Source organism: Elephas maximus, chromosome 14 (genome assembly GCF_024166365.1).
Source record: "Elephas maximus indicus isolate mEleMax1 chromosome 14, mEleMax1 primary haplotype, whole genome shotgun sequence".
Classification (NCBI taxonomy): domain Eukaryota; kingdom Metazoa; phylum Chordata; class Mammalia; order Proboscidea; family Elephantidae; genus Elephas; species Elephas maximus.
Window position 1 is genome coordinate 46746417 of NC_064832.1, and position 12189 is coordinate 46758605.

The window sequence follows — 12189 nt, forward strand, 5'->3', positions numbered from 1 at the left end:
TGCAGACTATAGGCTGGCTGTGTTGCCAAACTCCAAAGAAATACTTGAGAGTTTATGAATTCTGCATATCATAAATTTGCTTGAGAGGTCTCCTCACATTGTAAGCAATATGTTTCATTAGCCAGCTTTGTAGAAGAAATGGCATTTGCCTTATTTTCAAACCAGGCAATTCTGTCCTGGTTGGCACCTTTATTACACTATCGAATACATCAGTCAATACTGCCTGGAGTAATTGAGTATTGTTATGTAACTCAGATAGTTGTTAAAACTATAGATTTTTTTTTCAAAGTCAAATCAACAGAAAATAATATTGTTTTAATGGCATTTTAGAAAGAGAGGTATCTTCACTGCAAGTATTTCTGATTTAAGATAAGGAATTGGCCTTTCCTCAGATTTTGCTCGAAATCATTTATAATTGCATATAACTGGAAATACTGCATTACGCATTTGATTACACGTAATTTCAGCTTTGTGTAGCATATGCAACCCATAGAACTGAGCACCTGGAAATGACAAAGGGGTCACAAATAAATGAGGCAGCAAAATGCAAAAGAACTTGAAAAGACTTGCTTAAAAGGGGGAAGGAAAAAACGGTTAGGGAAGAGACCATTAATGGGAGAAAAAGAATTAGCTCTGTATTTTGAATTATTTTCAAAAGTTAAAAAAAAATGCTCTAAAGAAAAAGCTTAGTAACTTTTCTGAGAGCTCAAAACAATTATTTTAAAATAAGAAGAAAAGATGCTAAGGGAAGGGAAAATTCATGAGAAAAATTGCAAGTGTTTAGTTTCCTTTTCTCTCAAAGCTCATTTAAACAGCTTTAAACACCTATATAAAATAATGATATAGGATTAAGTTAAATTTTCACAGGCAAAGGCAGCATTATTTTTTTTTTCAAAAAATCAGTGTCTAGTCTATGAAAACCAACTTCGTTTCAGAGTTTCCCTCAGATCCTAAGACCTAACACCCTATTCATTTGTGCTTCTCAAAGGAAAGTGTTCTTATAATCTTATCCAGATTAGATTAGAAAAAACATTTTTTTTCCTAAAGTTTTTAGAAAGGAAAATTGTATTTTTAGCACACTTGAACTTTGAGGATTTCCACACAAAGAAACCTTGTAATATAGTTTACACTGCAACAATTTATATGTGCCTCATTAAATAAAAAATAAATAAATAAAAAACCTCCTCAGTTAACCCCAAAGCAAAATGCAATTTAAACATGCTTGTTATATTGTATTTCACAAATGCATATTCAGTATAAAAATTAATCTCCTGCAAGTATAAAACATAATTTAGATTTAGGAGATATACAAATTTTAGGGATATTTTTACTCAATAAGATTAGCCCTTGTAATTTATTTGAAGATCCAATTACCATGAAACAAAGCAAATATCTCAAGGTGTATGTGCCTGCAAGGCCAGTCCAAGGATTAAAAAAAAAAAAAAAAAAACTGGAAAAAAATTATTATTCCCCCAAACCTTCTCCTTTACTCCTTCAGTTCTTATAATGTTCTTATTTCTGCTCTGTGAATAACAGCATTCGGCATTACAGTGATTTGGAAGAGGAAAGTTTCACAAAGTAAAATCAGAACTAGACACCCTACCTGACAAACAGACCCTGGATGTTACTGCATATTTAAATAGCCACCAATAGACTCTGTGGAATGCTTTGACAACATAAAGAGTCTTCACTACAAAGCTCATGAAAGATTGGATTCTTCTAGTGTTTTTCTTTATCCCACTTCTTTTTTCCTCATTTAGGTTTTTCTCAAGAAATGATGCCTATTCAATTTTAATTGCTATTTTCAGAGATCTCATGCAATAATGGCTGAATTACACGGGGAGTTCACAACTTAATATCAAGCACTTAACAACTTCATAAATCCACATTTGGAAAACTGATTGAGGGTATAAATGCCACATTCCCCAGAAAGCAGGCTGAGCCCATATTTAAAACACCAGGAAAGCAATGATATCAAAATGAAGAGAATGTTTTTTAAACAATTTTTATTTTTTCTTAAATGATCAAATTGATTATTAGGAGAAGAAAATAATTATTGGACCTCCTCATAAATATCTTCTCTTCCAGCAACATTTTTCTTTTGGATTATCTATGAAGGAGAATAGCATAAGATTTTCAGAGCTAGGGCCACTAATCAATTTGTTTAAAAGTAGTTGAGGTCTTAAGACTATGGAGGACCATGTTGGAAAATGTAACCTGAATTAGTTTCGTGCCTAGGTCAGTATAAGTTGATTCTCCCAAACATCTCCAACTAAAGCGCTACAACGAACGGTAACTACCAAGCTGCTGTAAAGGATAAGTGGAAGTCTGTGTAATGAAAGGGGGGAATGGAGAAATGGTTGGAAAAAAAACTGGAGTTCTAGAAAATAAAAGCATCATATGTAAAGCCTGAATGCTTCAAAGATCATGCCTTGCTTAGAAAGTTATGTTTCTCAGATGCTTTCTACTAGAATAACTGACTGCTATCAAAAGCACCAGCCCATTGAAGAAATACTGGACAAGTGCCTTACAGAAGACTTTTTCCCAAACTTTCATGCTTCCCTACTTCCTTAAAAGAAAATAATTCTAAAAGCCTTCAAGTATTAACAAATTATATTAGTTAATTTCTACAAGAATAAATACAAAACTAAATATGAATCCATCCCATATATGGATTGTTCTTAACTGAAAGAAAAAAAAAAAAAAAAAGAACTCACAAATTACATGCAGGCAGGAATACAAATCCAATAAAACTCAAATTAACTACAATTAATTTAAGATGATGAATGATTGTGTTTTGCAGAAACTAAATTGCCACTTGAAAGATGAATATGAATATAGCACACTGCTCTTTTTAGGGACTGACTGCAGGTGGTTTCAAGTTTGGCATCCCTAATCTCCTACCGCTTATCTCTTCTTGACCTATTGTAAAATATTCATTAGTACATGCACCCTAATGCCTTTTAAAAGAATGCATCATTTGCATATTAATTGTTTTTATTCTTTTCTACTATAATATCCTGTTATTTAGATCAGAATTACAATAGCTATACTTTTTCATTATTTAGAAAATGGAAACCCACACCTTCAAAGTTCTGGTAGAAAATTTTGTGATCCCACAGGATATGTCTGCAGATCCCAGAGAATACAGCACCTATACAAGAATAATTGTTACCGGGGAAATACCACTGTAGTCATCTTGTCATCCTGCGATATTTGTGTCTAAATTCTTTCGGTTCGCTTTATGTGGTTCCTCATAATTCTTTTTTATCCAAAAATAAACATTACTTTTTGAGATGCAATAGAATGTGTCATAGAAACATTGAAATACATGACTCACCTGGAGTGATTATATTTGATTTCATAAATGTAAGTGCAATGTATGAGCTTAACCACAATTCTGTTAAAAACATGAGTTAGGGTCATCCAGGGAAACACCCCTCAACGTGAAAGAAGTTTATGTTGAGGGAAAATCTTACCAAAAAAAGAAAGGTCAATGAGATAAGGCACTGTTTCAACGAATCTTTAAATTTCTTCATCTTGGCAAAGCTCCTAACAAGGAAGGAAGAAGTGGCATTGAAGTGTCTCATTCTCACCTTGATGAGCCCTTAACATGTAATTTACTGTTGCTCTCAATTACTACATAGTCCACAAGTGTTGACTATTTTTGGCTTGCAACAGCCTCACAGTCAAATGATGATGAATGAATATAATGATCTGTTCTGTTTTAACAAAAATCTAGCGTTAAAGCAAAATAAGGTATTTAGACTAATCTGTATGACTCCTACTTGAAGTTTTAATAAACTGCCAAAATGATGTGCTAACACTCGAGTGAAAGAGTTATTCCAAGACAGTATTTTTTCCCAAGGAAATAAGTGATTTCCTTCAAAAGCAAGTGATAATTTGGCATGTTTTCCAAATGTGTTATTTGTATTAATTACTTAGATTCTAGAAGATCCTACTTTATATTGTGAAGAAACTTAGTAACTAGCAATAGATTCAAATACCCTGAAGGATGGCAAGTGTTCTCCAATACATACTTTGATCCAAAGTACTTTTTCTAAAGTTATGTCATCTATATACATTTATTTATATTTATATATACACATATGTTGTTGTGTACAACAGAAGTTTGGTTGTTTGAACCCACCCAGCTGCTCCATGGTAGAAAGACCTGGCCATCTGTTCCTGAAAAGATTACAGCTTAAAAAACCCCTAAGGGGCAGTTCTACTCTGTCACATGGGATCGCCATGAGTCCTAATGGACTTGACAGTACTGTCAAGGCTGTAATCTTTTCAGGAGCAGATGGCCAGGTCTTTCTACCATGGAGCAGCTGGGTGGGTTCAAATAACCAAACTTCTGTTTAGCAACCAAACACTTAACCATTTTGCCAGTAGGACTTCTGTATGTATTGTCTTCCCTGTCAATGTTTTTCAGTTAGTTATTGCTCTATTTTGCTGTTGGCTACCATGTAGACATTAAACATTATGAATATACATATGCATACGTACATAGTGTGTATATATATATATATATATATATATATATATATATATATATATATATATATATTCCTTAAGGTCTTCATGATGGCCAAAACCAAAACAACAAAACAGAGCAATAACCAACTGAAAAACATTGGCAGAGAAGATGATACATATGGATGTGGGTGGCAGTGTTTGAACAACAGATCTGGTCGTCCCTAAGGGAACATTTCTGGAAAAAAAATATTTATACCAAACTAGTGCATTGTGTTGCACCAAGTGAGGGTTTCTACCAAATATTTGTATGCTATCAAAATTATAACCTTTGCACGGTACCCTTGGATCTTATTTGTGATATAGAATTTTGAACATTTTGAATTTTGTTCCTCTTTATAGAATTAGTTTAAAAATACTGAGCTTGTTTTATTCATGTATAGTTCATAACATGGATGTGTATGTATGTTTATTTCAATAGCCCATCACATGGGCTAGGAGCAAACAAGCAGAACAAATGTATTTTAGATTCATTATCTGATAAGTCCTAAAAATCTCATTTGTTTTCCTTTTTTCTCATCTAAAAGTTTCTTTGAATTCTATTTCAGATGTAAGAGATATCATTACTAGTCATTTATTAAGAACATAGTTTTTAAAATCAGAGGGATATATGTACAAATTTATCTTAAACTCTTGCAAACTGAATGAACTTGGGCACTTTATTTAAATTATCAGTGTTAACTTCTTTCCATCTTATAATAGGGATATTTATGCCCACTTTGTTGTGTTATTGTGACAATTTAAATATGCAATGTTTATGAGATAATGTATATACAGTCACACAATACATGGCTCATATTAATTGGTTTTTAAATGCCAGTAATTGTTACTAAGAAATCCCCTTATTATTCCAGGTATTTTAGAGTACCAAATATTTATTGAGCTTCAAGGAAATATGTTAGATCCTGTGTAAAGTAAGAGGATGGCTAATATAAGAGGATGGTAGAGATACAACAAGTGAATATAGATATACTAAGAAAGGTAATAGAAAGGCCTGGTTATCTGCTTCTGAAAAATCAGCCACTGAAAATCCAATGGAGTACACCTTGAGTCAGGATCGACCTGATGGCAAACAAAAGGAAAAAAAAAAAAAAAATGGTAGAAAGGAAGGTGAGAAAAGAACATACTTTGTTCTAAGGACTTTAACATATTTTAATTTACTTAATTAAAAAAAAATAAACCCTTTAAGTTAGATATTATTATCCTTAATATTTTCCCTTTTTTAATGGATGAGAACACTGAGAAACTTGCTTAAGGTCACGTGGGTTTCTAACAGAGGCTAGTTTTGAAATATGTACTTTTTCACTAATATGTTACCTTTTTGGGGGTGAATTCCACCCGGGGGATTGGGAAAGCATTTATGACAAGGATATACCATTCAAATTAGACCTTCATGAGATTTAAATATATAGGAAGATGGAAGAGAATTGCAGGAACAGATGGCTGATATTTCACTGATTATTTGGATATTGGCAAGTATACCCATGTGATTGAAATATGGAATGCATGGAAGAATGAACTAGAATATGATATTCAAAATGTGCTAGACTTGGATGATCTTGTTATGAGTTTGTACTTCATACCAAGGGTAATCATGAAATGTTTTTGAAACGGCACTTCAGGAAGACAGCATGTGACAGTGTAACAAGTAGGTTGAATTGGTGAGGCAGTTGTCTTGATAAGAAATCATAATGACTTTAACAGTTCTTTTCAGTTACTAAAGTACTGTAGTAAATCTCGTGACTGTGCTTTCTAATTCACTGAGAAAAAAGTGAAGCAATTGAAAGAGAAATTCCACAAAGGCCCACATCTACCACCTATAGCATCTGCATCCACATACTCTGCCTGTCCCTCTGTCACCATGAATGAGCCCTCTGTGTGCACATCTAAACCAGTCCCTCTAATTTGTGCACCATATTCCATCTTCTCAGAGATTTCACTTTAACAATTCTCGTCTCTCTCTTCTGAATCACCCATGACTGGCTCTCTACTGAGCACCTCAACGAACAAATAATTATGTTATTTCTCCCATCAAAACACAAAATAACACACACACAGAGATCCCCTTGATCTCATTTCCATCACCAGTTACTGCCATATTTTTCTTTTGTTATTGTTATTTCCCTACATAGTAAAAGCCCTTGAACAAATTGTCTATACTCTGCTGCCAACTATTCTTCCATTCTCTTTTAAACTCAATCCAGTTAAGGTTTTGTGTCCCCTTCTTTTATCACCCTGCTTTGGTCAAGATTGCTAATGATCTCCAGATTGAATCCAAAGGTCAATTTTTAGACTTCATCTTACATTACATAACAGTAGCATTTCATGTTGTTGATTACACCTTTCTCATCGATACGTTTCTTTACTTGGTTTCCAGCAATACACTCAGGGGCACCTTGGAAGGAAGGTCAGATGATCTATTTCCAAAACTTGATCCATTGAAAACCCAGTTCTACTCTGACACACGTAGGGTTGCCATGAGTCAAAGTTAAATTGATGGCAAATGTTTTTTGGTTATAGATATAAACACAGATATAGATTTCCTTTCTCTCACATACATACACATATATATATGTGTGTATATATGTTGTGTTGTTATTGTTGCTATGTGCCATCAAGTTGATTTCAACTCTAAGCAACCCTATCGGACAGAGTAGAACTGCTCCTAGGGTTTCCACAAAGTTTGGCAGTTCAAATCCACCAGGTGTTCCTTGGAAACCCTATGGGACAGTTCTACTCTGTCCTATTGGGTCACTAGGAGTTGGAATCTACTCGACTGCAATAGGTTTTTTTTTTGGGGGGGGGGAACCCAGGGAGGAGGGATTGTTGTTTTTGTTGTTATTAGATGCTGTCAAGTTGGTTCCAACTCATAGCGACCCTATGCACAATAGAACGAAACACTGCCCAGCCCCGCACCATCCTAACAATTGTTGCTGTGCTTGAGCCCATTGTTGCAGCCACTGTGTCAATCCATGTCATTGATGTTCTTCCTCTTTTTCACTTACATAATATCCTTCTCCAGGGACTGATCCTTCCTGACAACATGTCCGAAGTGTGTGAGACACAGTCTTGCCATACTTGCTTCCAAGGAGAATTCTGGTTGTACTTCTTGGGTATTTAATACACTATTATATAAACTTTTTTGTATGCTTCAAAATGTTTTTAACTAAAAGTGGGAGAGAAAAGTGTGGGCAGTAAGAAAGCTGGAGAAGACAAAAAGGGTGGTCAAACAATATTAGCAAGGCATGACTTGGAGTTACTCACTTAGCACTTCATTTCCCATCCACTAGGAAAGCTCCAAAGCAGCCATGGTGCTGCAGTGGTTAAGTGCTCGGCTGCTAACCAAGTGATTGGCAGTTAGAACTCACCAGCTGCTCCTTGGAAGAAGGATATGGCAGTCTGCTTCTGTAAAGATTACAATCTTGGAAAGCCTATGGGACCGTTCTACTTTTTCCTATGGGATCGCTATGAGTTGGAATTCAACTCCATGGCAATGTGTTGGGTAAGCTCCTCGTGTATTTCCCCCAAGAATGTGAAAATATTCTCCTACTTCCACATATAAGCGGGCAACCTTGCAAACTTTTAAACAAAGAGAGCGGTAATTTCAGCTTCATAAGTGGATTCTGGAGAAACAGTGAGTTGGGTGAAAAATAACTCGGTAAATAAAAACAGTTTATTATCTAACAAAATGCCTTCTTAATTCACTTCTCCTAAAAAATAAATCTTTTGAAGGGATCTGGAGGAATACGAATACTAAAGTGGTGATTTAAAAATGAGCATTAAATGTTAACAATTTACAGCATATTTAGAATAACCGGTACTCAAATATTTTTTGAATAAGCTTTTACAGCATTTAAAATTTATAAATTGGTTTCAGATATATTTGTTGGAATAGAAAGAACAAACATAAGGAAATATGTGCTTACAGCCTAGTAATCTTCTAGTCTCAAACGTCTATCCTCACAAACCCTTTAGCTGTCTACGTATTTTTGCCTACAAGCTTCTATTTCTCTAATATTATCGTATAATATAAAACAGCAAATGCTAAGCAAAGGCTTACTATGTTTAGACATTGTTATAAGTGATTTACCTCTATTCAGCTATTTATTCTGTGTGATGATCCTATGTAGTTATGTTGTGGTTGTTAGGTGCCGTCGAGTCGGTTCCGACTCATACCGACCATATGCAAAACAGAACGAAACACTGCCTGGTCCTGCACCATCATTAAAATTATAATCGTTGTTATGCTTGAGCTCATTGTTTCAGCCACTGCGTCAATCCACCTCATTGAGGGTCTTCCTGTTTTTCGCTGACCCTCTACTTTACCAAGCGTGATGTCCTTCTCCAGGGACTGATCCCTCCTGACAACATGTCCAAAGTGTGTAAGACGCAGTCTCGCCATCCGTGCCTCTAAGGAGCATTCCGGCCACACTTCTTCCAAGACAGATTTGTTTATTCTTTTGGCAGTCCATGGTATATTCAATATTCTTCGCCAACACCACAATTCAAAGGCGTCAACTCTTCTTCGGTCTTCCTTATTCATTGTCCGGCTCTCACATGCATATGATGTGATTGAAAATACCATGGCTTGGGTCAGGCGCACCTTAGACTTCAAGGTGACATCTTTGCTTTTCAACACTTTAAAAAGGTCCTTTGCAGCAGATTTGCCCAATGCAATGCGACTTTTGATTTCTTGACTGCTGCTTCCATGGCTGTTGATTGTGGATCCAAGTAAAATGAAATCCTTGGCAACTTCAATCTTTTTTCCCTTTATCATGATGTTGCTCATCGGTCCTGTTGTGAGGATTTTTGTTCTGTTTATGATGAGGTGTAATCCATACTGAAGGCTGTGGTCTTTGATCTTCATTAGTAAGTGCTTCAAGTCCTCTTCACTCTGAGCAAACAAGGTTATGTCATTTGCATAATGCAGGTTGTTAAGGAGTCTTTCTCCAATCCTGATGCCCCGTTCTTCTTCATATAGTCCAGCTTCTCGGATTATTTGTTCAGCATACAGATTAAATAGGTATGGTGAAAGAATAGAACCCTGACGCACACCTTTCCTGACATTAAACCACTCAGTATCTCCTTGTTCTGTCTGAACAACTGCCTCTTGATCTATGTAAAGGTTCCTCATGAGCACAATTAGGTGTTCTGGAATTCCCATTCTTCACACTGTTATCCATAGTTTGTTATGATCCACACAGTCGAATGCCTTTGCATAGTCAATAAAACACAGGCAAACATCCTTCTGCTATTCTCCGCTTTCAGCCAGGATCCATCTGACATCAGCAATGATATATCCCTGGTTCCATGTCCTCCTCTGAAACTGGCCTGAATTTCTGGCAGTTCCCTGTCAATATACTGCTACAGCCGTTTTTGAATGATCTTCAGCAAAATTTTGCTTGTGTGTGATATTAATGATATTGTTCTATAATTTCCATATTCGGTTGGATAACCTTTCTTGGGAATAGCCATAAATATGGATTTCTTACAGTCAGTTGTCCAAGAAGCTGTCTTCCATATTTCTTGGCATAGATCAGCGAGCACCTCCAGGGCTGCATCTGTTTGTAGGAACATCTCAATTGATATTCCATCAATTCCTGGAGCCTTGTTTTTCTCCAATGCCTTGAGAGCAGCTTGGACTTCTTCCTTCATTACCATTGGTTCCTGATCATATGCCACCTCTTGAAATGGTTGAATATCGACTAATTCTTTTTGGTATAATGACTCTGTGTATTCCTTCCATCTTCTTTTGATGCTTCCTGTGTCGTTTAATATTTTCCCCATGGAATTCTTCACTATTGCAACTCGAGGCTTGAATTTTTTCTTCAGTTCCTTCAGCTTGAGAAACGCTGAGCGTATTCTTCCGTTTTGGTTCTCCATCTCCAGGTCTTTGCACATATCATTATAATACTTTACTTTGTCTTCTCCCGAGGCCCTTTGAAATCCTCTGTTCAGTTCTTTTACTTCATCAGTTCTTCCTTTTGCTTTATCTGCTCAACACTCAAGAGCAAGTTTCAGAGTCTCCTCTGACATTCATCTTGGTCTTTTCTTTCTTTCCTGTCTTTTCAGTGACCTCGTGCTTTCTTCATGTATGATGTCCTTGATGCCATTCCACAACTCTGTCAGTTTGTCGTACTGTGGGGACTTGTGTGTTGCTGTGATGCTGGAAGCTATGCCACCAATATTCAGATACCAGCAAGGTCACCCATGGAGGACAGGTTTCAGCTGAGCTTCCAGACTAAGACAGACTAGGAAGAAGGACCTGGCAGTCTACTTCTGAAAAGCATTAGACAGTGAAAACCTTATGAAAAGCAGCAGAACATTGTCTGATATAGTGCTGGAAGATGACCCCCCAGGTTGGAAGGCACTCAAAAGATGACTGGGGAAGAGCTGCCTCCTCAAAGGAGAGTCGACCTTAATGACGTGGATGGAGTAAAGCTTTCGGGACCTTCATTTGCTGATGTGGCATGACTCAAAATGAGAAGAAACAGCTGCAAACATCCATTAATAATCAGAACCTAGAATGTACGAAGTATGAATCTAGGAAAATTGGAAATCATCAAAAATGAAATGGAATTCATAAACATCAATATCCTAGGCATTAGTGAGTTGAAATGGTATTGGCCATTTTGAATCAGACAATCATATGGTCTACTCTGCTGGGAATAACAACTCGAAGAGGAATGGTGTTGCATTCATCGTCAAAAAGAACGTTTCAAGGTCTGTCCTGAGGTACAACACTGTCAGTGATAGGATAATATCCATACACCTACAAGGAAGACCAGTTAATACAAATATTATTCAAATTTACACACCAACCACTAGGGCTGAAGATGAATAAATAGAGGATTTTTATCAGCTGCTGCAGTCTGAAATTGATTGGACATGCAATCAAGATGCATTGATAATTACTGGCAATTGGAATGAGAAAGTTGGAAACAAAGAAGAAGGATCAGTAGTTGGAAAATATGGCCTTCGTGATAGAAACAATGTCGTGGATCGAATAATAGAATTTTGCAAGACCAACGACTTCTTCATTACAAATACCTTCTTTCACCAGCATAAATGGAGACTATACACATGGACCTCGCCAGATGCAACACACAGAAATCAAATTGACTATATCTGTGGAAAGAGACAATGGAGAAGCTCAATATCATCAGTCAGAACAAGGCCGGGGCTGACTGTGGAACAGACCATCAATTGCTCATCTGCAAGTTCAAGGTGAAACTGTAGAAAATCAGAGCAAGTCCATGAGAGCCAAAATATGACCTTGAGTATATCGCACCTGAATTTAGAGGCCGTCTCAGGAATAGATTTGATGCATTGAACATGTAGTTATACATCATTATTATTTTAATTGTGCTCTTGAGGAAACTGAAGCTCACAGGCAAAAAGACTTACTCAAACAAAACCACCAAACTCATTGACACTGGCTCGATTCCAACTCATCAAGGCTCTGTGGAACAGAGCAGAACTGCCCCACAAGGTTTCCAAGGCTGTAAATCTTTATTGGAGTAGACTGTCACTACTTTCTCCCTGGGAACAGCTGATGGGTTCGAACTGTCAACACTAAGGTTAGTATCTGAGCACTTAGCCACTGCTCCAGTGGGCCTCTCTAATAATTTCCTCAAGAATATACAGACT